The following is a 26,440-nucleotide window of genomic DNA, read 5'->3' as shown; positions in this document are numbered from 1 at the left end:
ATTTTAAATGACAAGGCAGTATATTGGTCAAAGAGCTACCATACAGCACGCATTGTTGTGTCAAAGGTTACCTTAGAAATTGGGCAATCATTATAACTAACACAACAAATCTCATTTCTTAGAGTTCATATTTCTCATACTGCATATTTTTGTTTTCAATGTAAGTCATCTAAAAACTTACAAAGACAAATCATACATTAGTAGAAGACAGGGGTGCCAACTTGAATAAAATATGGGGGCCCAAATATTTTATTGGGGGTGCTGAAGGGACCTGGGCCCCTAGGATTGACTCCTATGGTAAAAGAGGACGAGGAGGAGGAGGAAGATTTGTAACACCATGAAGAGAATAGGGGTAATGGGGAAACCATGATTGCTTAAAGTGGTATGACATAGCTGTAAATGTACAGTGTAGATTGGCCCCTAGGCAAGTGAGCTGATCATCTCAAGGGGAAAATAATTTGAGATGCTGAAGGACAGAGTTACATTCACCATACAGCCTGCCAAAGGCCCCCTAAACTGGTGTGCTGTCCTCAGGTGCAGTGAAACAAGTTGTTGTTGTTGCTGCTGCTATTTATTAAATCTGTATACTGCCCTATAGCCACAGGTCTTAGGGGTTCATAGGATATAGTCACAAAAACACAAAATACATAATCAAAATAAAAACAAGAACCATCCAATAACTCCCTGCCCCAAAAACACATTTTAAAAGGACATTGAATGTCAGTCAACCAAAGCGCTGTTCCATTGCCAGCACTGACGTCAACTATTCATGGAAAGATTTCATCTTTTCCTGGGCTGACACCAGAATGTGTGGACATACCTTAAATATGAACTTTAAACAGTTTACTTGCAGAATAAGTCCATGTGGGAAATGGTTTGAGATTCTTTCCCCTTTCAAGATTTTATAGTTCCCCAAGTATAAGACTTTCTAAATGATGGGCAAGTTCCACCTTTGCTCTTTCCCACTTTTTTTTCCTTCAAAATCTCATATGTAAATTACTCACTTCTATATTTTTTTCCAGCATACACTTTTCCCTATTAATTTATATAATAGCTAATGTGTGAAGGATGAGTGTTATCCCTCATTGGAGCTCACCACTTTTTAATTAATTTCCCAGCAGTGTATTAATTAGTCGTGTAGAGCATTCTAGAACTCTTTGATACTTCCTTAATCAGATTAAGAATTTATTATGTGAGCATCCATAATACCACAAGTCAAAGTCACTTAGAAAAGAATTATCTCAAGATCATCGGGAAACAGAGGCCAATTCAAATACTCTTGAAAATAATTAATACATTCGTACAATGAAATAAACCCAAAGTATAGAAAATCCATACCCGGGATTTTCTTCATTACATTGTTTTGACATTGGAGAAAATATTTTCTGACATACTCTGTGTATATGTTACTTATATAGTATTTACAGCATCTCCCTCTGCTCATCTGCCAGTTAACTCAATTGGTTAGAGAGTGGTGCTGATAACACCAAAGGTGGCAGGTTTGATTCCCATATGGGCTGCACGCATATTCCTGCATTGCAGGGGCTTAGATAAGGTGACATGTGGGATCCCCTGCAACTCTACAATTCTATGAGTTAGCAATAAAATAAATTTAAGCGCACCCAGAGCAGCTTATAAAGATCAGTCATAAGACAGTCCCAGTCTTCAAGTCTGCAAACTAAAATACGTCACAAAAGGGAAAGGGATTGGGGTAGAAAAAGCAAAATCAGCCTATACAGTGGTACCTCGGGTTACAGATGCTACAGGTTACAGACGCTTCAGGTTACAGACTCTGCTAACCCAGAAATAGTACCTCAGGTTAAGAACTTTGCTTCAGGATGAGAACCGAAATCGCACGGCGGCAGCAGCGGGAGGCCCCATAAGCTAAAGTGGTACCTTAGGTTAAGAACAGTTTAAGTTCTTAACCCGAGGTACCACTATACTGTAGTTCTAAGTTATGAGGTCTAACAGATAGTAATTCATGAAGCTGGATCTAAGCACATTAGAAAGGCTGATTCTTCTCTTCCCTGTGATGGCATCAATGATAGCAGTTGGACGGATGGGGGCTCAGCTGGAGTGTCATATAATTCTACAAGGAGCAAAGGAAGGTTTAGACTTCAAAGTCAAAGGTTTTGTGCAAGCAGCAATAAACTGAATCATGAGAACGGGAAGAGGGCACATGATTTTGCCACAAACAAGCCAGATTCACCATTTCCTATACAGTGGTACCTCTGGATGCGAACGGGATCCGTTCCGGAGCCCCGTTCGCATCCTGAGTAGAATGTAAGACGCAACTGTGCATCTGCGTGTGTCGTGTTTCGCCACTTCCCCGCATGCGCGTGACGTCATTCTGAGCATCTGCGCATGCGCGAGCAGCGAAACCCAGAAGTAACGTGCTCCATTACTTCCGGGTCACCGCGGAGTGCAACCTGAAAATACTTAACCGAGGTATGACTGTATATAAATCACCTTGCTGGATGCAACCTGCAATGCAAGAGGGAACGTATGACGTAATCCTCCCCCCCCACATTTACCCAGCACCTTCATACATATTTATCCTTCCTGATATGCATGAGGCACATGGGCATCCCTTAACACATTGTTTTTGAAACCTGGAAACCCAATTTGCTGTTTTCCTGAATTTACAAGCAATCCTCTAAACCACGGGTAGTCAACCTTTTTATACCTAAACCCCCCCCCCCCATTAATGCATCTTTCTTGATGGTAAAATTTCCTTACCACCCACCAGTGCTCGATGGAAGGAGGATTCAGCTTGTGCTGTAGAACCCCCTACCACCCACCTAGAATCCTGAAATGCCCACTAGTGGGCGGTAGGGACCAGGTTGACAACCCCTGCTCTAAACGGTCTATTAACAAATCCCATTGAGGTCAGTAGGATTTACTCCCTGGTGGGGATGTAAGAAGGAACTGTTTTCTGTTCCATCCTGTACATGTTGGGTGCAGCACTGTTTCCGTTCCACTGCTTTTCACCCTCCACCCAAACCTGCATCTCGCTTTCTGCTGCAGTGAAATGATGTCAATAACGTAAGTTACATTGTCGTTATGTTATTCCAGCCCACGCATTTCATTGCAAAGGAAACACAATGCAAATGGGGAAGGAGATAATCAGAGGTGTATTATTTGTGGACTGAAAGCACAACAACAACGAATATTGATCATATTGTGTGGATTGATTTCCATGCCTTGCATGCGCTGAATGTCAGGCTTCAGGGAATCAGCTTCCTCCCCACCCTCACCCCTTTGGCTGTAGATAAGCAGAACAATGTTAGAAGCTTAAATAACCACAGCATGAGAATAACCCACCCCCAAGAATGGTGGTCCTCCCAATTAAGGATCCCAACCCCCTTCCATCCCTATTAATCTACGTCACTTCTACATCTTGTAATCTGAGCTTGTACCCTCTGTGCTTTGTGTGCTTTCTGTTCTGCCACTTTCTGATCTCTTTTTGACCTTGGCAGAGTGGAAGAATGCTTTCCAGAGACAGTGAATCTGTTAACCCTCTCTCTCCCAATGTTTCTTCTCCTAGCTGTTCCCCATTCCAGTATTTCCCAGCTTCTGCCTTCTGAACTGTGTCCCTCTGCAAACCATTGTTCCAAATCTATACTGTTCTCCTGCTCCTGCGAAGATTCAGGATCCAGAGCAGGAGCAGGGGGAAGGGGATGCTCCCACCATTCCTCTTCAGTGCAGCCCTCCTCAGCATAGTCCCTGACACTGAATAAGCAAACATGACAATTTTTGTTCCTGTTTCCTTTTCCATTGGAATGCTGTGGCACCCCTACTCCCCTGTAAGTGGGTATAGGATTGCACCCATAAATACTTGGAACCTGGAGTTTTGGATGCATCAAGCATGGTGGTTGCATTTTCGAGACACACTGAAGCCCTTTTTGCAGTGTGTAAACTCCAGGCAGCAGAGAAGCACGTTCCCAACAGATTGTTGATATGTTAGCTGTTGGCAGCACCTATATGGTAAACAGGAGAACTGAACCCAATCTCACTCTTCTTCCCTATCTCATTTCACATAAGCCAAAAGTAGGGAACGGGGAGGGGGAAGGAAAACGAGAACAAACTCACATGGCCACTGCACATCCTGGACACTTTGCAAAAGGAAGAGCTTTGATCGCAGCTTCGCAGTTGAATTTTTAAAAATCACCAAAAGTGGAGGGATGTACATGAGCAAGATGTGGGATGGGAGGTCGTGCAGAAGATAAGAGAGAAATCAAACAAGGGAACTGAATTCAAAGGGAGGAAAGAAACAGAGATGCTCTGTAAGAGAGAGCAGGTCAGTACAATCAAAAGACCAAAAGGGGGGTAGGAATTGAAACACTTTTTAAAAAGAGACAAGACAAGTGATGGTAATTCAAGTGATGTGAATGCTCTTTCCATACATTCCAACTGTCTCTATTTCCTGGTTTGTTCCCCTCTTAAATCGTGGTTCCCATTTTGCTCTCTTTTGTTCTCTAGATAGATAGATAATATATTACTGCTGGTGTGCATGATAGTTTCCATTCTTCAGACACTGTAAACCTCCTCCACTGCTCAGAAATTAATTGTCTGAGTGGGGCATGGATGCATCTTGAATCGAACACATTTGCATAATGCACACATTTGAATCTTATGCACTGTTACCAGGAAAGGAACTCAGCAGACTTGCCACCAAATGCACAGGATCAGTTTGTACAAGGCTATTTCATGTGTTGTAGCTCAGCAGTGGAAAAACACCAGTCTGGACCTACTAAGCATCTGCATTTGGCCTGGGAAGTTGTTTTGGGCAAGTCATACCCATAACCTGACATCAGGGACAAACAGGTATAGCTGCAGCAGGAAAGCAACAATTGGGAGTGTACCCCAATGCTTAGGTAAAAGGTAAAGGGAACCCTGACCGTTAGGTCTAGTCGTGACTGACTCTGGGGTTGCAGTGCTCATCTCGCTTTATTGGCCGAGGGAGCCGGCGTACAGCTTCCAGGTCATGTGGCCAGCATGACTAAGCCACTTCTGGCAAACCAGAGCAGCGCACGGAAACGCCGTTTACCTTCCCGCCAGAGCAGTACCTATTTATCTACTTGCCCTTTGACGTGCTTTCGAACTGCTAGGTTGGCAGAAGCAGGGACCGAGCAACAGGAGCTCACTCCATCACGCGGATTTGAACTGCCGGCCTTCTGGTCAGCAAGCCCTAGGCTCTGTGGTTTAACCCACAGCGCCAACCACGTCCCTTAAGCTTAGAGCATGCTTCTAATTGTTCCTTCACAGCCACAATTTGAGTTTTGCATTATTTGAATGTTAGCACCTTTTCCTTTCATGCTGCCTTCAGCAGGGTTTGGATACAATTGAGACTGGATGATCCTTAGGATCCTTTGCAGACGCAGCTTTCCCTGTCCTATTTCTGATGTCACATGATGTCAGGTGATGGGTGGGTGTGGCTCGCTCCCAAGTAGCCACCACCATTGGAATATGGCCACATTCAAATCTGCCCCTTGTACCAAAAGAGACCCCCACCATGCTTCCCATAACTGACCAGGTTTGTTAAGCACTGTCAACGATGGTAAGCTATTAGAAGGTGGTGGTGTTGCCATCTGTCTGTCTCGGGAGACAACGGAGGAGCGCGCCTTTGGGGATGAAATCAAGCTGTTGGAAAGTTGCAGAGCCTGCTGTGGCTTTAGAGACCAATATGGGAGAGACATATTTTGTTGCAGCGGGGGCAGATTAAGGCGTCTGTTTGTGCTGCTGCAGTTGCACCACGACTGTCAAGGCTCTGCCAAGGCTTTGAGAAAGCTATTTCTCCCCCGGTTGAAGCAAGAGCAGAGAAAACAAGGATAGTCCTTTTTAATGAATTTTATTCAATCCTGATAGCGAGAGACAAAAGAACACAACAAGCCTTAACATGGCGTTGCTCCAAACTGGGCTCCTCCTCCCTCTTTCCAAGCAACAGCACTTCCCCTTATGGTGACTGCTTGTGGCCAAATGGCTCTGATTCCGTTGTTCCTGCACCCTTAATGAACGCAGAGTTCTGGGTCAAGGGGGATGAGAAATACTCTCCAGTGACGTGTCAGCAGGCTGCTCTGCCAACTATTTTTTTTAAAAAATAATATTTATTGCAACAATTTAAACACTTACAAAAAAAAGAGCAAAGAAAAAACAATACATTACATTACAATACAAAGACACTACATAACACTAAAAACTAACAAGACAAAACAAAAACAATTTAAAAACACATCAAAAAAAGAAAAAAAGAGAAAAAAGAAAAAGAATTTTCAATATCTTGTCTTTCTTTCACATATTTCCACGACCTCCTCACGCCTCCCTTTTTGTATTCCACTTCTGTTAATTATTTCAGCAATTCCTTTCCATCTTCCCCTGTTTTCTGTCCTATAATTATCTTAACACATTTTAACCTTATTTTTCCATTAATACTCTATTAATCTATTTGTACTTAATTCCTTATAACCTTTCTACTGAAGCCATATCACTTCATTCCAACATTCTTCTAACATTCATTAATTTTACAATATTTCCGTAAATAGTCTTTAAACTTTTTCCAATCTTCTTCCACCGACTCCTCTCCCTGGTCTCGGATTCTCCCAGTCATTTCCGCCAGTTCCATATAGTCCATCAACTTCATCTGCCATTCTTCCCTGGTGGGTAAATCTTGTGTCTTCCAATACTTCACGATGAGTATTCTTGCTGCTGTTGCATACATAAAAAAAGTTCTATCCTTCTTTAACACCAATTGGCCGACCATGCCCAGGAGAAAGGCCTCTGGTTTCTTCAGAAAGGTATATTTAAATACCTTTTTCATTTCATTATAAATCATCTCCCAGAATGTCTTAATTTTGGGCATGTCCACCAAAGGTGAAAGAATGTACCTTCAGTCTCCTTACATTTCCAACATTTATTATCGGGCAAATGGTAGATTTTTTCAAGCTTAACTGGTGTCATGTACCACCTGTAAATCATTTTCATTAAATTTTCTCTTAGAGCATTACATGCCGTAAATTTCATACCTGTGGTCCATAACTGTTCCCAGTCAGCCATCGTTATGTTATGTCCAACATCTCTGCCAACTATTTTGTTTGTCTGTCTCTGAGCTGTCTCTCTCATCCCTCTCAAATCCTTGCTGTAGTTCAATGCTGCATTCTTCTTCTCCTGCTGTGGCAGAAGAAGGAGGGGGGTGATCTCCACCACTCCTCTGTTAGGATTCTTGCTCCCTGTTTGCAGTCATGGGATTGTTTTCTATCGCATGACGGTGTATGTTTTCATTCCACAGTGTGGGAAGTGACGGAGACAGGATGTTTTGTATTACTGTGTCCCGTGATGTGGGACTATTGTCCTTTGTTTCTTTCTCTTTGCTGTCTGATGAGAAAGAGGAAGGAGCTAAGTCAGAATGCTCCAAGTGTATTATATGTAAATAAACGTAGATTAGCCAAAATGCTGTGCTACTGAGTTCTGTTACGCAAACTGCAATTACTCTGCAGGATCGTAAGTGTGCTGATGCCTCTTGGTATCAGTTGCTGTGATGTTTGGGCTGTGTCCCTACCAGAGTCCTACATGAGAGTAGGATGATCCTAACATCCTCATCCATCTTGCCCTCTTGAGTCCAATCCCTGATAATGACGTTTCTTCTCCGTGCTCTTCCCAGCAGTCAATCCTCCTCTGGTCCCAGCTATGGATACACAACCTGTCTGTCTGTCTCCAGGCACTGTGGTCATGTGCAAAGGATTCAAACAGGGTGGTGTTGATGTCGCCAGTCTTCATTTGCAGACATCTTTGTAATGCAGAGTTGGTCTGCCAACAGGCCTGGTGCCAGAAGCCAGCTCATTGCAGAGCACGTCCTTGGGGATCCTGTCATCTTCCATCCTGCGGACATGCCCAAGCCAGCATAGATATTGCTGAGACAGGAGTGTGGGCTGGGAATATGGGTTTGGAAGGGCACATCTTTCTTTGGAACTCTGTCTTGCCATGTGATACTCAAAATCTTCCTGATGCATGTGGAAGATGTTGAGGCGTCACACCTGAAAGTTGTAAGTTACTAGGACAGATACAGTGGTACCTTGAGTTAAGAACTTAATTTGTTCTGGAGGTCCGTTGTTAACCTGAAACTGTTCTTAACCTGAGACACCACTTTAGCTAATGGGGCCTCCCGCTGCCGCCACCACGCAATTTCTGTTCTCATCCTGAAGCAAAGTTCTTAGCCCGAGGTACTATTTCTGGGTTAGCGGAGTCTGTAACCTGAAGCATCTGTAACCTGAAGTGACTGTAACCCGAGGTACCACTGTACTCAAGTATTTTATTGAGTCCATATTTCAAATTAAATGATCTGTCCATCCCTAGTTGCTGGTGCACAAGAATGCCTTTTAGTTTACGAAATATTCCAGAAAATGGTTATGCCTCTAAGTAGCAAAGACTTCATACACCTAAGCAAGCTATCTTTAGCAATGAGCCGAAACAACCTGATTCAGTTCATCCAGATGACCTGAATTTAATTGATCAGATGTCTCAACTGTTAGTCCAGAAAATACATTAGATCAGGTCCAGATGTTGTGTTCGTATGTTAAGTGATATGGAAGCATATATCATTGCAGTTGTCTGTTGTGGCTGTTTTTAACAAATCCCAGAAATTCAAGCCAGACTGGCAGAAAGCAAATTCCATGGTCCATTCTGTGAACATGACATGGTAAAATGGAAAAAAGCAAATCTGATTAAAATTTGGAAGGAGCAGATTTGGAAGCAACATCTTTACCTTTTATCTCATATCTGCTCCCAGTGTTGCATTTTCCTAATCTTTCTTCGATGGTAAAACATGCTATATCTTCCCTTTCAACCTTTGTGAAGAGAAAGGCAAAACAAACCATGGTACCTTTTGTGAAATTGATACCTGGTAATTGCTGGACCACTGTGGTTTTTGTAATCCATATCCAGACCCATCATCATTGCAGGATAATTGGTAGGTGTCTGGTGGGGGACAGCAGAGGGATAGCAAACAAACTCATTATTATCATTATACCAATGTTCTTAATTGCTCTGCTTATTTAGCATAGCTAAGCACAAGGCATTGTACTGACTACTATAAACATCTATAAAGATGTGCAATATGGACACCAGGGACATGCACCACATATGCTATTAGGTGTGAGCTTCCTATAATTTTCCACACATGCAATCAAATGCCAGTAATTTTTGTACTTTTCGAAGGTTCCGCTTCTGGTATTTTTCCTGTCATTATTACAAACCTCTCCAGCAGACATCACTCGCTCCTTCCACCCTCCCAATCCCAAGGCTTATGGATTTATCACAGTTCTACTGCCATCTAGCCTCAAAATTAGGATGTTGCAGTAGAGGAGGCAAAAGGCACTTACTAAATCCAGGGAGGAAAATAAGATTTTGTGGTTGTGAAATGATGAGAGCACCCAGCTAATAAAACAGTACTTCCGAGCATAGATGAAATATCAGTTTCTCTAATTTGTGATATTTCCCCTCAATTAGGAATAACTGCACTTTGCATTATTCTGATTTTTCTTTATCTTTTTATGCATTCCTTTTCTCTTTTCATTCTATTATATTTCAAATCAGCAAAAAAAAAAAAAAGCAGCAACATAGCAAAGTTATGCTTTTTAAAAAGAAAATACGATGGAGCAGACCTTGCAACAAACGGAGCTACACACAGCAAGTTTCCTATTAAAAAGTGTGGAAAGTTGCATTGTAGCTTGAGGAAGGACAGTGAAAGCTCCAGCATCGCTGTTGTTCTGGGTAGAAAATGATACATCTATATTTTGTATTACATAGGACTTTCATCCTCCAGCTCAATAACCCTCTGCTGATACATGAATAATTATACAAGTTGTTTATTAGAATAACACAATGATGTTTGTGACAGCACTATCACTGTGCTTTGGATTTTGCAGCGTGGCCATAGTTCACTGGTATGGCGCATGATCTGCATGCAAAATGCCTCCGATTCAATTCCTGTTGAAATATACTCAGAGTCGAGTGTGGATTTCCTGCTCTTTATTCAGCTCATAGTAGTGAGGAATGAAAGTTTCCCCAAAGTACCTGCTTTATATACATTATGTACACAATGGGCTGCATGTGATTAGCTAATTCCGGAATTCTCCTGTAGGCCAATCAGGTTGTGGATTCACTTCCATCTGGAGCTGGATTGGGTGGCTCCTGCGGACCAATCATACTGCTGCATTGTTCTAGGACCAATCAGACTGCTGCATTCTGAAGCCTATTGTTTTAGGACCAATCAGACTGCTGCATTTTGGATCCTATTCAACACAGTACATAACACCTGACATCTCTAGTTTTCAAATCTCTGCCTGAAACCCTGGAAAGTTGCTACCAGTCACAACAATAATAATAATATAATAATAATTTATTATTTGTACCCCGCCCATCTGGCTGGGTTTCCCCAGCCACTCTGGGCGGCTTCCATAGAAACCAAAAAACACTAAAATATCATACATTAAAAACTTCCCTGAATAGGGCTGCCTTAAGATGTCTTCTGAATGTCAGGTAGTTATTTATCGCTTTGACATCTGATGGGAGGGCGTTCCACAGGGAGGGCGCCACTACCGAAAAGGCCCTCTGCCTGGTTCCCTGTAACCTCACTTCTCGCAATGAGGGAACCGCCAGAAGGCCCTCGGTGCTGGACCTCAGCGTCCGGGCAGAACGATGGGGGTGGAGACGCTCCTTCAGGTATACTGGGACATAAGAACATAAGGACACCCTGCTGGATCAGGCTAATGGCCCACCCAGTCTAGCAGCCTCTTTTCACAGTGGCCAACCAAAGACCTGTGGGAAACGCACAAGAGGACTTCAGTGCAAAAGCACTCTGCCCTCCTACAGTTTCCAGCAACTGGGAAAACACTAAGCTCAATTGCCCAATGACATGACTTGCTATAAGGCACCATGATATTGTCATTGACTCAATATTGATCCAGAGTAGATTCCAATGTATAGTTAGCAGAGTAAAAAGTAAACACATTGCAGGATTCCCCAAAAAAACAGACCAGAGGCAATTGTATTTCATCCAGCAGAGCTTTACTGTTACTGAAGGCAAATGAGAATAATGGTCACAGATCCAATACATTCAGGATTGGCACCGTCCTTAAGAAATCCAGTTGCAGCAGACTTAACTTAAACTTACAATGACTTATAAGACTAAACCTTAACACTTAGCATATTATGTACAGAACACCACATCTGAAGGAAAAAAGATAGAAAGAGAAAGTGAACCCAGGTTCCTTCTGGCCCTGCTATTATAATCAGCATGACCTTGACAGAAAGAGGTAAGAGAACCAGTTTAAATACTTTATATACAGTGGTGCCCCACAAGACGAATGCCTCGCTAGACAAAAGAGTTTTCCATTTTGGAGGTGCTTCGCAAAACGAATTTCCTATGGGCTTGCTTCGCAAGACGACAATGTCTTGCGAGTTCCTACTGCCCCCCCCTTTTCTAAGCCGCTAAGCCGCTTATCAGCTGATCTGATCAGCAGATAAGCCGCTAAAAGCCGCTAATAGCGCTAATCCGCTAATCCATCAATGGGCTCGCTTTGCAAGACGAAAAAACCGCTAGACGAAGAGAATCACAGAACGGATTCTTTTCGTCTTGTGAGGCACCACTGTACATGGTGAGGATGCAGACTAGGTCATTGCCAGAACAAATAAGAGTGGGTTAAACAGAGCTTTATTCAAATCTTTTAAAAAGAATGCAAATGAGAATCTGAAAGTTTGTCAAGTTCTCTTGCAGCTTCTCATGCCAAGATCCACACAGCCAAATGCACTATTGCAGATGTCTGTTTTATCACATCCATCCTGCAAATATATGCTGGGACAGTTGCACCATCTGCCACAAAAGTGTCAGACATGCTTGAATGTCTGACATGCACAGTTTTAAAGGAACTGCCAGTGAACAGTTTGCAAAACATGCCAACTGCTCAACTTACGATGAGAAAAGGGTAATTTGGTAGAAAACACTCAAAGCATGGCACCGTTGGAAGCCATTCTTCTTCCTCGTGATACTTTGCTTTTGGTACTGCGAAGTTCTTCCTTTTCTTTTTAAATCTGCATCTTCAAACCATCCCAAAGTAATGCTTATGAGTAGCCGTTATGTGCCAAACACATACACGTACATATTCTGGTGCACCAATACATAATTCATGCTACCCTGAAATATAATGATGGCCCCTAGCTAAGATGGATTTAAAGAGGGATCATATTTATTCATGGATAAGAAGAGGAGGAGGAGTTTGGATTTGATATCCCGCTTTATCACTACCCTAAGGAGTCTCAAAGCGGCTAACATTCTCCTTTCCCTTCCTCCCCCACAACAAACACCCTGTGAGGTGAGTGGGGCTGAGAGACTTCAAGAAGTGTGACTGGCCCAAGGTCACCCAGCAGCTGCATGTGGAGGAGCGGAGATGGGAACCTGGTTCCCCAGATTACAAGTCTACCGCTCTTAACCACTACACCACACTGGCTCTCACTGGAGGACAGGTCTGACAGCTGAATAAAGTCTCCTGACTCAGTGGGCACCTGAAGAGCAGTTTTGGGGAAGAAAGTTGTGAGGGGGAGAGATCTATTGCCTTCATGGCCTGCTTGTGGGCTTCCTAGACACATATAGCTGATAGCAAGATTGTTTTGCACTGCTATTTCCCCAGCAAGAGTGGGGGAAGAGTTCAACCACTGACCCCAACTCACGCTGAGTCAGTTTATCAAGGTGACCGGGCTTTCCCGAAACAGGAAGGAGAAAGAAGCCTGTGGATGTGTTCCAAAAGGCACTATTTTTTTGAACTGAAATTATATATTGCCCTATGCCCAGAGGTCTTAGGGCGGTTCACAGAAAAGATCACAGTACAGTGGTACCTCAGGTTAAGTACAGTGGTGCCTCGCAAGACGAAATTAATTTGTTCCGCGAGTTTTGTCGTCTTGCGATTTTTTTCGTCTTGCGAAGCACGGTGTCAGAAAAGTTTTGGAAAAGCTTCAAAAATCACCAAAGTCTTCAAAAACCTCAAAAAAGGCTACCACACTGCGTGCTATGAGTTGCTCCTCGAAGTCAAGTCGCAACTGTATTAACGGTGTTAAGAAAAAGGAAACAAACTTGCAAGACGTTTCCGTCTTGCAAAGCAAGCCCATAGGGAAAATTGTCTTGCGAGGCAGCTCAAAAAACAAAAAAACCCTTTCTTTTGCGAGTTTTCCGTCTTGCGAGGCATTCGTCTTGCGAGGTACCACTGTACTTAATCCATTCCGGAGGTCCGTACTTAACCTGAAACTGTTCTTAACCTGAAGCACCACTTTAGCTAATGGAGCCTCCTGCTGCTGCTGCGCCGCTGGAGCACGATTTCTGTTCTCTTCCTGAAGCAAAGTTCTTAACCTGAAGCACTATTTCTGGGTTGGCGGAGTGCGTAACCTGAAGCGTGTGTAACCTAAGCGTATGTAACCCGAGCTACCACTGTATATAAAATCAAAATAAGAACAATAACACCCCCCCAAAAAAAGAGCCATATTTTAAAAGGGCTTAGAACAGGCTTCCTCAAACTAGGCCCTCCAGATGTTTTGAGACGACAATTTCCATCATCCCTGACCACTGGCCCTGCTAGCTAGGGATCATGGGAGTTGTAGGCCAAAAACATCTGGAAGTTTGAGGAAGCCTGGCTTATATTGTCAATCAGGTCAACCAAAGGCCTGGTTAAAAAGGAACGTTTTTGCCTGGCTCCTAAAGGTGTTTAATGAAGGCGCCAGGCAAACTTCCCTGGGGAGACCATTCCACAGACGGGGAGCCACTGCAGAGAAGGCCCCGTTCTCATGTTGCCACCCTCTGGACCTCTCAAGGAGGAGGCACATGAAGGAGGGTCACAGAAGATGATCTCAGGGTCCAGGTAGCTTCATCTGGAAAGAGGCGGTCCTTGAGGTATTGCAGTCCGGAGCCATTTCAGGCTTTATAGGTCAAAACCAGCACTTTGAATTGGGCCCAGAAACTAATTGGTAGCCAGTGAAGTTGAAACAGAATCGGTGTAATATGCTCAGACCGCCTGGCTCCAATCAGCAACCTCGTCTGCTGCTGAATTCTGCACTAGCTGACTAGGATCCAATGATTCATATAAAAAGCCAAGCATTCACTGCAGGAAGCGAGTGAGAAGGCAGGAGAGTCAGCTTTTGACCAAGGGCTGCTTCTTTGTGATATTGGTTTCCATCGAGCTGCCTTTCACAGAGAACCTAGCCAGAGGTGAACTGGGCCCAGCCCTGCTCCCAGATGAAGCAGGAAGGTTGCAAGGCGAAAAAGAAGTCAAGCTTAAAAACTGTGAAATATCCTATTGCCTGGGAGTGGACTGCCTGCTGCACTGAGCGAAGAAGAAGCCCCATACCAGATAGAGGCTGTCATTCAGCACAGGGCTGGTGCGCAGTAGCTCTTTCCAATATTGTGACTTCCCATGAATTTGTGGAATTGTATTAATTGTGTCGACAAATTTATTGCTTGCTGTTTGCTTTATTTGTGTTACAATAATAAGAATGTATTATTTATACCCCGCCCATCTGGCTGGGTTTCCCCAGCCACTCGGGGCGGCTTCCAACAAAATATTAAAATGCAGTAGTCCATCAAACATTAAAAGCTACCCTAAACAATGTTACGTTATTTGATATTATAGTGCTTACAATGTTTCCCCCTAGCCTAACACTTCTGTGATTGTAGTGAACCACCTGGAGCTCAACATTTGTTGTTGGAAAAGCAGGATGCAAATGTTAAATCAAAATGAAACAAAACAATTTACTGGAGTAGAGGGATTGCTGGTTATATCCAGCAGGGTGCTCTCTACGTTAGGCATGGGGAACCTAAAGCTCTTCAGATACTGCCAGATAATAGCTCTCATAATCCCAGACCATTGGACACACTGACCGGAACTGAGCTCCTTTGGAGGGAAGGGATATAAATTTAATAAATCAATAATGGTCGGAGAGAGCTAAAGTCCAACAGCACCTAACTGAATTCAACTCTGACAAGAGTTGAAGTCCAACAACATCTAAATGGTGTAGATAAAGGCAAGCATGAAAGCATCTGGGTTTATTGACCCTTCCTTTCAGCATGATGGTCCATCCTCTTAATGTTAGATTTCAGTTGCCATCAGTTCTGAGCAGTATGTCCAATGGCCAGGGATGATGGGAGTTCAACTCCAGCAACATCTGTTGGAACAGAGGTTCCCTCTCTCCTTGAAACAAGGAAAGTCCTGCTAGATACAACCAAAGAGCCCTAAGTAATGAAATCCTTCTTCTCATATGCTGCCATGAAGTTGGGCAATGCCCACAAGAAGCCTCCACAGGTACAGTGGAGACCCTCAACTCCATGGGGGCAAAGAGGGTGCAGCTTATTTTGAGGGCATGAGTTTATCATGCTCATCCACACTCTTCCTGCTTGTGCATGTAGATTTCTTTGCAAAATGCCCAAACAAAGTTCTTGAGGTGCCTCCGTCAGATGCATTATTATTTTTAATTAAAATTCGTGTTTCTGATGTTCTCTTTTGTTTTGTCTTCCCTAGGATTTCCACGAAGTGTTGTATGTACTATGCTGGATTGCAGATGTGCTATCAATCATTCAGCAGAAGAAAGAAGTTGGAAAAAGGATATACGGTGCTTCAATCCACAGATATGAATAGGAGTGTAGCTGGCTGTGTGTGTGTGTGTGTGTGTGTGTGTGTGAGAGAGAGAGAGAGAGAGAGAGAGAGAGAGAGAGAGAGAGAGAGAACTCTCTAGTTAAATGCCTGCACTGGGTGGCTGTTGGCCCTATGAAAATTTATGCCTCCATTTGTTTAAGTAGGGTATCATGTTGTTTACAGCCCAGGTAACAGCCCAATGCCATTTTCAAGTTATCTTTCATAATCGAGAAAGTAAATCTATAATATTTAGGCATATTAAAATCACAACTCTTTTTTTTTATTTTTTTGCTGCTTGTTTTCCGAACGCCGGGCTAATGAACTGTTTGAGTCAGATGCGCTGCAAAAGCAATTACACGCCGTGATAAATAGCTTCTTCAGTTTGGTTCCAGGTGCTGCACCTGATGCATAATGGGAAAACACAGAGAATAAATGAACAGTTTCCCTTGTACATAGGTTATGTGTGAACAAAATGATCAGAGCCATCTCTTTCCATTCCCCCAATCATTTTGCATCAACAATTAATGGGCATCAGATGCAGCAATTTCTGTTACAAGTCGCAGGCGACGGGTTGGGGGAGTGCAGAAAGTGGGGAATTTAATGAAAACAAAGGGATTGGATGGGGAAAACATTTCTAAGGGGCCTTCCATAAACTGTCTGCATGAAATATTGCCATCACTCGTGTACATAAAAGGCAGAGCTTACACACACTGAATCCAGCAGACACGCTTGCGGAAAATTAAACAATAATTACGTTTGGTCCAGCACCTGCTCTTGTTTTGTGCTGTAATATCCCTGCAATTTCTAGTCACTATGACAGGTCGAGGCTGCTGAAAATTGGCACTAGGTTTAGAGATGTAGAAGTATGTGGGATCCTATGGTCGGAGTCCCCATTCTACTTGTGTGGCAAACTAATGTCCCAAAGCAATGAACAAGGTCAGTCCTACCAGAATGAGGCCACTCAAGACAGGAGGCACAGACAAACCAATCTATTTCTGGCCTGTGTCATTTTTGCATATAAAACCCATTTGTCCCATTTCTTTGTTAACAAACCATCCAACATTTCTCCTATGGAAATAAGGTAAAGGTAAAGGGACACCTGACCATTAGGTCCAGTCATGACCGACTCTGGGGTTGCGGCGCTCATCTCGCTTTATTGGCTGAGGGAGCCGGCGTTCAGCTTCCGGGTCATGTGGCCAGCATGACTAAGCCGCTTCTGGCAAACCAGAGCAGCAGACAGAAACGCCGTTTACCTTCCTATTTATCTACTTGCACTTTGAAGTGCTTTTGAACTGCTAGGTTGGCAGGAGCAGGGACTGAGCAATGGGAGCTCACCCCATTGCGGGGATTTGAACCACCAACCTTCTGATCAGCAAGTCCTAGGCTCTGTGGTTTAACCCACAGCGCCACCCACGTCCTATGAAAATAGGGATATCCTATTGCATAATAACAGCTTCATTATTTATACTCCACACATCTGATCGAGTTGCCCCAGCCACTCTGCGCAGCTTCAACTTTCGGCTTTATTTACTTCCTGCTCCCTTTTCTGCATTCATTCCTCTGGTGACTAAAACACCTGGTGGTACAGAGTCTAAATAGCAGCTATGCCCTGACTTGTAGAGCTCCCAGTCCAAGTCTTTTGATCAGCTGCAATATGTGGTATTGTCATAGCTGCTGCATGTACAGAGCACTCCAGCCCATCCACATCCCCAAACCAAGGGTGAGAGACTACGTGGCAGAGCTGCCATGCAACAGAAAGCGAAGCAGTCACTTCCAGGCAGCTCCATAAGGAGACAAATGAAGGCAGGAACTGGTATCTGAATGGCACAGCAAGACTTTTTAAAGTGATGACCCACATTGGGCAAGAGGGGACCATTTGGGCTCTGTTGCCAGTAGCAAAACATCTCAGGTCAAGGTTTGGTTTGATCAGTACAGGCACTCTGACCTTCCACCATTTGCAGAGGTCTATAACTACCTACAAGAAAAATAACATCAGACAAGTTGCGAGGGAGATGAAGTTCAGAGAGTGCTTAGAATCTTCTTACCCTTGTAGCCAGTCTTTGTTGGTGGGACATAGAAATTGCCCCTTGGATGAAAGAGGAAGAGCCATACGTACCTCAAGATGTGCTTCCTATGTTTTTTTTTTCTAAGAGGGTTATTGTGATAGTAGCAGCACACAAACAAAAAGTCATTTGAAAACGTGACTTATGTTGTGAGTCTGTGCAAATTTGGGCTGCATAAGTTTTGTTTTCAAGTCGAGGAGGCAAGGTTTGTTTTTTTAAAAAAACAAACAAAGCAAAATTCCTCTCTTTATGAAAGGTGTAGGGAAATATCAGGAGGAAAAGAAAGCAAACATTTTTCCTGACCGAGGTGCCACATGTTTGGGGTTTGTGTGAAAAGCACAACTGAAAAATGACTGCGTTCGAAATGTAGATGTGTGATTCATTGATAGGCCAGCAGTTCACATATCATCGCTGACAGACACACAATGCCCTTCTGCTTGCTTTAGGTCACATATGACTTCTGCTCCGTGATTCATGTTGTGCCATTTTTAGAACATTGTTTTCTTTACTAGCCAGTTCCCAGAGAAAGAAACCAGAACTTTCAGCATACTTTCTTTAGTTCATCTTTTATTTTAATTTTGGGTGCTTTTTAGAAGAAAAGTACTATGGATAAACTGAAAATATAACCACAAAAGAACAAGTTCTTCTGCCTTGCACCAAATCATGACATTCAAAACTAATTCTCTGGTCTGAACCCTTCAAAAGGGGTTAGGGAATATACTTTTGTGAGGGGCGTCTGTGTCCTGCAATTGGGCTGAGGAGGTGGTTTGTCAAACTGGCAAAACAAGGACTGGGAAATTAAGGGGCAGGATGACCAAGAAGGCATTGAAAAAGGGATCAGCAGATTAGTCAGGTTCCATGCAGTCCCCCCGCCCTGAGTTTCATTCCTCCTGGATTTCGAGTGAACTACGAGAATTTCAAAAAGTAATTCTGAAATGTCCCACACAGAGATTTCCCAGGAGACAGATGAGGTGATCAGGCACTCCCATTTCTTTAGGAACTTGCCATAGTTTGCTGTGGTCGACACAGACAAAGGCTTTTGCATAGTCAATGAAGCAGAAGCAGATGTTTTTCTGGAACTCTCTAGCTTTCTCCATAATCCAGTTCATCTTTGCAATTTGGTCTCTGGTTCCTCTGCCCCTTCAAAATCCAGCTTGCACTTCTGGGAGCTCTCGGTCCATAGATGGACAGTGTTCTCGAAGCTACTAACATGAGTTTGACCAAACTGCGGGAGACAGTGGAAGACAGGAGGGCCTGGCGTGCTCTGGTCCATGGGGTCACGAAGAGTGGGACACAACTAAATGACTAAACAACAACAACAATTCTGAAATGGGGGCTTTCACTGTTTGCCACAATTTCTTCATTAGATTTGTGTTGTTGCCTAATAGCCAGGTTCATGTATTTTACTTTATCACGGTTATATGCTATTTAGGAGAGTAAAGTGATATGCATCAGGCAGCACCTATTGACCTCTTCAAAACAACTGAGCTGTTAACTTTGATGTGGTTAGGATTTCTGTCAATGATTCAGGCAATGAGGAATTTGTCCCGTTTGCTCCAAGTCCTTGAGCAAGCAACTCAGAGCTTCACAACGTGATAAACTGCATCATGGACTTTGTAGGTCCACAAGCTTCAATGAGTTAAGTGCATTCTTCCTTGGGAGAGATATTACATTTACATGATATAGGCATCACCATAGCAACTGCATATTTGAGTTTAAATGAAAAGAGAATGAGCACATCTCTAGGCTATAAAAAGATGTGAGGTGAAATATGAACACCTACCATGTGTGGGGAGAAAGGTACTTTATAGACTTTCTATAAAGAACTGGCAAATCCCCTACAGACTTGCCATTTTGTGTGGGTTTTTTTTTTTTTTACTTTGTTTTCTGTCAAAAAGAAAAAGAAAGAAGCCTAGAGCTATACAGCTGTCTGCTCTGATTCCAGATTTTATAAACTAAGCAAGGCCAGCGTTGACTCAATGTGGACTTCAGAAGAAAGGTCTCTGTGGTGAAACACATAGGAAGTCATTTAATGGCTACTCTTGCAGCTCAAATCCTATCCAGCATATATTGGAGCTTAGTTATGAACAAAATAGTGGATTTCGTTACCAGGCAAAACTAGTAAATTGGCATCACATTCTTTGTGATTTTATTCCAGTTTGGGGACTTTACCTCTCTCATTTGCTTCTGCCCACTGTCGACAATTGCTCTCCTAAAGGAGAGCCCAAATGGTGCTCCTACTACTTGGGCCAACCCTTTAAAAAAGTATTGTTGCCCCACCTTTCTCAGTCTTCATCTGTTTTCCCTACCCATGGTGCTGCCTGAAGCATATCACTTTACTTTCCCTACATAGCATGTGACCTTGACCAAAGTAAAATGCATCAATCTGGCTATTAGAAAAATCAAGGACTCCGATCATTTTTGTGTGTGTGTGCTTGTATCTCCTTGTGAACAAAACAAACCTATCATTAATTTTTTTAAAAAATCAAGAACGTGGAAAGTCATCAGAAAGATGCTTATACAATAATGGTAATTACAATTCTACATACACACATAGTTTAAAAGGACCGTACTTCTTTTTAAAGTGCAGGTAAGGAGTCCTGCAGGTTGTTGGTCAAAACATAAGAAAAGAAGCCCCACCAAATTACATAAAATTACATAAAATTGTCCTACTGGTTCCTTGCTTTTCATCACACATTGTGGGTTCTCTTTTCAGCAACTGTGAGTTTCCATAAATTGTTATATCACAACTTAAGCGAGGTTATTTTCAAAAAATATCACCAAACTAATATGTTCTAAAATTTAGCATTCTAAAAAAAGGCTAGCCCATGCAACAGCCAACCATGGGGGAAGAACAATAAAATAAAGTCACTAACCAAATGTAAAACAAAAAATCAAAATATAGTCCTTGTGGCCTTGTTCCCTTGCAACACACTGTTCTGAAGGATTACATTCAACAATGTTCACTGATCACCGTCCTTGAATTTTCTATACCTCAAGTTATGGTGGACTCCTCATCACTGGAAGTCTTCAAGAGGAGACTGGGCAGCCAGTTTGTTGGCAATGCTCTCATTCTGGATTGCCTGCATTGAACAAGGCCTTGGAATAGATGTTCTACAAGACCCCTTCCATTTCATTAATTCCCATTTGATTTGAATGGCTGACTCTGCACATGAAACTGATTGACCACAATGAGAAGGGTGGTGTAATGTTTAGGGTGTTGGACTAGGACCTGGAAGGCCAGTCACTGTCTCTTAGCCTAACCGACTTAAAACTGTGGAGGACAGGACACCATTTATGCTACCGTGAGCTCCTTGGAGGAAATATAAATGTGAAAATAAAACATGAAGAGTTTCTGTCAATATATTTCTCCCCTGTGGTCTGGAGGAGTGTTTTCTTGTGTGTTTGGTAGATTGTCTTATCTGTTGAGATTGCTCGTTTACTTTTTCCCCAGGTGTTTTTCTGTGGGATTTTATTGGGCTTGTTGTGCTCCTGCCCAAGTCTTGTACTGGAAGGGTTTCTAAAAAGTTACCAGGAAAGCCTAGACCATACATAGCCCTCCATCTTCATTGAAACACTAGAATGGCCAACCAGCAAGGTTAAAAGGTGCCTACAGTGGTGAGAGCCAGTGTGGTGTAGTGGTTAAGAGCGGTAGATTCGTAATCTGGGGAACCGGGTTCGCGTCTCCACTCCTCCACATGCAGCTGCTGGGTGATCTTGGGCCAGTCATGCTTCTCTGAAGTCTCCCAGCCCCACTCACCTCACAGAGTGTTTGTTGTGGGGGAGGAAGAGAAAGGAGAATGTTAGCCACTTTGACACTCCTTCGGGTAGTGATAAAGCGGGATATCAAATCCAAACTCCTCTTCTTCTTCTTCTACACACACATGCACCACAAAACGCAAGTCTATTTTGTTTGCATTCACCCAAGGTCATATAATAACTTGAGTTTCAGAAGGGGGGCTCTTTAACAGACGTTGTACAACTCTTCAACCATATAATGTTAAACCTCAGACTTTAAATTGTGCATGCATATAATTTATTTCAACAAGAACAATGGCAAAATGCAGATTTTACATTGCATTTCTGAGTGCTCAAAAGTCACATCAAGTGACCCCTGAGAATTCCAGAATTTAACTATAGTCATAACAATTTAGACAATGTGAAACTTGTAGCTGAGCATCCCCTCCCAGCTCAATTTTGGAGAAAGGTTTTCCAGTGGGGCCAAAACACTAGCTGACAATCTCCCACAGGAACTTGGTGTCCAGCATTGAAACTCACACTTATGGCCAAATCATATTAAATTTTATTTACCCAACCCAGAACAAGGGCTTGCTGAATTAGTGAGGTGACCCTCAATAGATTGCAATGCAGAGTTCAAGCCCGGGCACTGACAGGAATGATTGGATTCAATCAAAGTGTGGGACGGAGTCATTTTGGATTTTGATTGCACCAGGCAGGGGTCATGATGAGAAACAGTTGCTGCTCACCCAGGAGAAATTTAAAGAGAACATCTACCCTCCACACAGCATTTAAGAGCACATTTATTAGAATTGGGGAGGCGGGGTGTAAAGGCTAAAAAGTGAAAGTAAAAGTCTCATAAACAACAGACCCTCCAAGTGTCCCTATTTTCCAGGGACATCCCTGATTTACAGAAGCCATCCCGGTTTCTGATTTGATCCCAGAATGTCCCCCTTTTCCCTAGGACGTCCCTTTTTTCATTTGAGAAATGTTGGAAAGTATGGAGTTATCCGACCCCCCGAATTGTCTGGAGACTATCCTGTACAGGGGAAGCTTTTTAAAAAATGTTTAAATTTTTATTGTGTTTTTATATATGCCCAGTGTGACTTGGGCAACTCAGTAAGATGTCTGGGGTACAAACGATAATTTTAGTATTATGGAATGGGACATCCCTATTTTCATTTGAGAAATGTTTGAGGATATGAAATAATGACTTAGACTTTCTCTAAAGCACATGACTTCCCCAAATAATTCTGGGAACTGTAGTTTCCCCCTTACAGAGCTACAATTCTCAGCACTCTGAATGAACTACAGTTCCCTGGGATTTTAAGGATGAAGTCATGTGCTTTAAATGTGTGGTGTTGACCGCACCCCTAAATTTTTATTATTACTTCACCCATTCCTTCTAAAATATGAACTGTGGGAGGAAAATATCCTTTAACTCATTCATGTGAGCCATGCCACAGCTTCCCACATTGTCCTAGGGTTGTGCCAGTATTGGTGGCCACTTAAAGGTAAAGGTAAAGGGACCCCTGACCATTAGGTCCAGTCGTGACCAACGCTGGGGTTGTGGCGCTCATCTCGCTTTATTGGCCAAGGGAGCCGGCGTACAGCTTCCGGGTCATGTGGCCAGCATGACTAAGCCACTTCTGGTGAACCAGAGCAGCACACAGAAACGCCGTTTACCTTCCCACCGGAGCAGTACCTATTTATCTACTTGCACTGGTGTGCTTTCGAACTGCTAGGTTGGCAGGAGCAGGGACCGAGCAACGGGAGCTCACCCCGCCGCGGGGATTTGAACCGCCAACTTTCTGATCGCCAAGTCCTAGGCTCTGTGGTTTAACCCACAGCACCACCCACGTCCCTATAGGTGGACATCACCAATAAAGAGGGCAGATGTGGATACAGATTTGCATTAGATGTGGATGTAGAAATCATTTCTATAAATAGAAATATCCCTCTCCGGAGCATGTCTCCTTATTCGCCCATACAGGTGGCAACATGATGGGCAACATCAAGTTCACCACTGCTCTCCTCCACAGCAGCAGGAGGAGCCACAGTTGACTCTGTGCTTCTCCTCTGCACTCTCTGAAAATGCACTCCCTACCCCCAAAATATAAGGGAGACCAAAAGGGCTCAGTCCCCAGGAGCTGGCATTCCACGATGGGAAAACCTGAATGATTTCTAAAATGATATCACAGTCTCACTGCTTTAGTTTGGTTCAAGAGCAATTGCTCCACCACTAGAGCAGCAGAAAATAAAGCAGAGAGGGGAGATGATGAATTGCATCTCTCACACACACACACCCCCCCCGGCACACGAAGCACCTTCAGTGATATGAAAGGTTTTAAGAGCAAACAAAATGGTTTCAAATCTCATTGTCTCAGGTAGTTGCAACCTGTCACCCTGACCTGGAATTTTAAGCTTCATAATCTATATACTACTTAAATGCATTCATGTTTAGTTTTTACACTAGGGCCGGGGGAACCCTGTGTGTTTGATAATCCCAAAATCAGCCTGCGACCCATTTCACCACAGTGGATTTGATGGCCTGATCTTTTCTTGTTGCTCTGTAACCCGAGCATCACTGGTGCATAAGTCCTTAAGCCTTAATTAAAAAGAGAGAAGCAGCTGAAAACCAGGAAGACAAAGCAGCTGAAAATCCCTTTATAGCTTTCAGAACGGCTCGAAGTGATTTCAGGAAAGAAGATGAACATGGCATTCAAATATATTTTTTAAAATGACCTATTGAAATTTATCTCTCCTGCCATAGCCTTCCGTGGAGGGATGTTTTACAGAGATGGCCTTTTATGTACATGCTTGTTCTGCAAGTTTAAATGAGTAAAGGAAATATATATATATATGTGCCCGGGAGCTTACAGGGCACATGTACAATAATCTTTTATGCATTTTTCCCATTGTCTGCCTACAAAAACACAAATCACGAATATGTTAATTCTGTCCCCACTCCTCCTTTCCAAGAGCGCAAACAGTGCTTACTCTATTTAGGTGGCTGTGTAGTTCCAATTAACATTTGAAAGAGCATGTGCATGTCACTCTTTTTTCCAAGTGGGGAATCAGTAGAAAAGCAATAAGGATGCTAAATTCTTAATACCATTTAAAAACCTAACAATGCTTAACATTTGTACGGCACTTTCAAAGAGATTCACTGCATTTTTTCCACTGTGATGCACAAAATAACCTTATAAAGAAAGTTGTCATTATTACCCTCAGGCAGGTGGAGCCTGGAAGAGAGTGACTTGCCTTAGGCTGCCAGTTGGGTTCATGGCAGCTTTTGAACCGGGGTCTTTCCTGACCCATAGCTCAATCTCTTAGAACCTAAAGGCAATTCGAGGGCAGGATTACTGTGTTTGGTGCAAGATGCTGGAGTTAGGCAACAAAGGCCAAGGGACAATGGCAAGGGACACAAGCAGAATTGTGTTCATGAGCAGAAAAAGAAACAGGGGTCAGTTGCAGCTAATGGAGGGTGTGCTGTCTGCAATGCCGAGACTGCTGCCAGTGGGTGGGGAGGTTGTGGATTGTTGCAATGGCTGGAGTATCAGATTGGCTCCACCGTTGCACAAGCACCATCTAAACCTCACATGTCCTCTTCTCGGTTCCCAGCAGCAAACTCCATGCTGGGGAGGCAGATAAGCCATGTTGCCCCCATCCTGCTCCCTCACCCATCAGCCACTACCAATAAAGTTCGCACACAGAGAACTGTCATTGAAATGCTACTCAATGTTGATCCAGAGTAGATTCCAATGTATAGTTAGCAGAGTAAAACTGTAAACATGTTGCAGGATTCCCAGAAAATAGACCAGAGGCAATTGTATTTCAACCAGCAGAGTTTTATTGCTACTGAAGGCAAATGAGCATAATGGTCACAGATCCAATACATTCAGGATTGGCACCGTCCTTAAGAAATCCAGTTGCAGCAGACTTAACGTAAACTTACAATGACTTATAAGAAGACTAAACCTTAACACTAAGCATACTATGTACAGAACACCACACCAGAAGGAAAAGAGATAGAAAGAGAGAGTGAAACCCAGGCTCCTTCTGGCCTGTTATTATAGTCAGTATGACCTTGACAGAAGGAGATAACAGAAGCAGTTTCAGCCAGCTGTACTCAGCTTCTCTGAAGGAATAACCCAAGCATCACAAACCTTCTGCTTGTTTCTTTCACACAGAGGCTTCCAGAACCCTCTTGAATTAATTAGAATAGGAAAAGGTAAAGTAGAGGTAAAGGTAAAGGGACCCCTGACCATTAGGTCCAGTCGTGACCGACTCTGGGGTTGTGGCACTTATCTCACTTTACTGGCCGAGGGAGCCAGCGTACAGCTTCTGGGTCATGTGGCCAGCATGACTAAGCCGTTTCTGGCAAACCAGAGCAGCGCACAGAAACGCTGTTTATCTTCCCGCCGGAGCAATACCTATTTATCTACTTGAACTTTGTGCTTTCAAACTGCTAGGTTGGCAGGAGCAGGGACTGAGCAACGGGAGCTCACCCTGTCGCAGGGATTCAAACCGCTGACCTTCTGATCGGCAAGCCCTAGGCTCTGTGGTTTAACCCACAGCGCCACCCAGAAAGATCTCTGCAAATCAGATCAATACTTTCTGCAATAACAAATGCAAACTGACAAGAACAACACCCCTTAGTGCAAGAGTGAGCAACCTTTTTTTCTGTTGACAAACACCTTCTTTGGGGCATAATCTGCTGGTGGTGGAGAGAGTCAAAGTCAGCAGTAAGCGCTTGCCAAAGGCTTTTAAGCTGAGGGCTGCATGAAATAAGTGAAAGGACACAGAGAGACCTAGGGTTATAGGTTGCCCCCCCACTTTCCTGGTAGCACATCACAGTTCCAGAGGGTTGATTAGCCCTCATGAGAAGCTTTTCAAAAGCAGTGTTGTTGTTTAGTTGTTTAGTCGTGTCCGACTCTTCGTGCCCCCCTGGTCCAGAACACGCCAGGCCCT

Source organism: Podarcis vaucheri (genome assembly GCF_965113315.1).
Source record: "Podarcis vaucheri genome assembly, chromosome: 6".
Classification (NCBI taxonomy): domain Eukaryota; kingdom Metazoa; phylum Chordata; class Lepidosauria; order Squamata; family Lacertidae; genus Podarcis; species Podarcis vaucheri.
Note: the sequence above shows the minus strand (reverse complement) of the source record.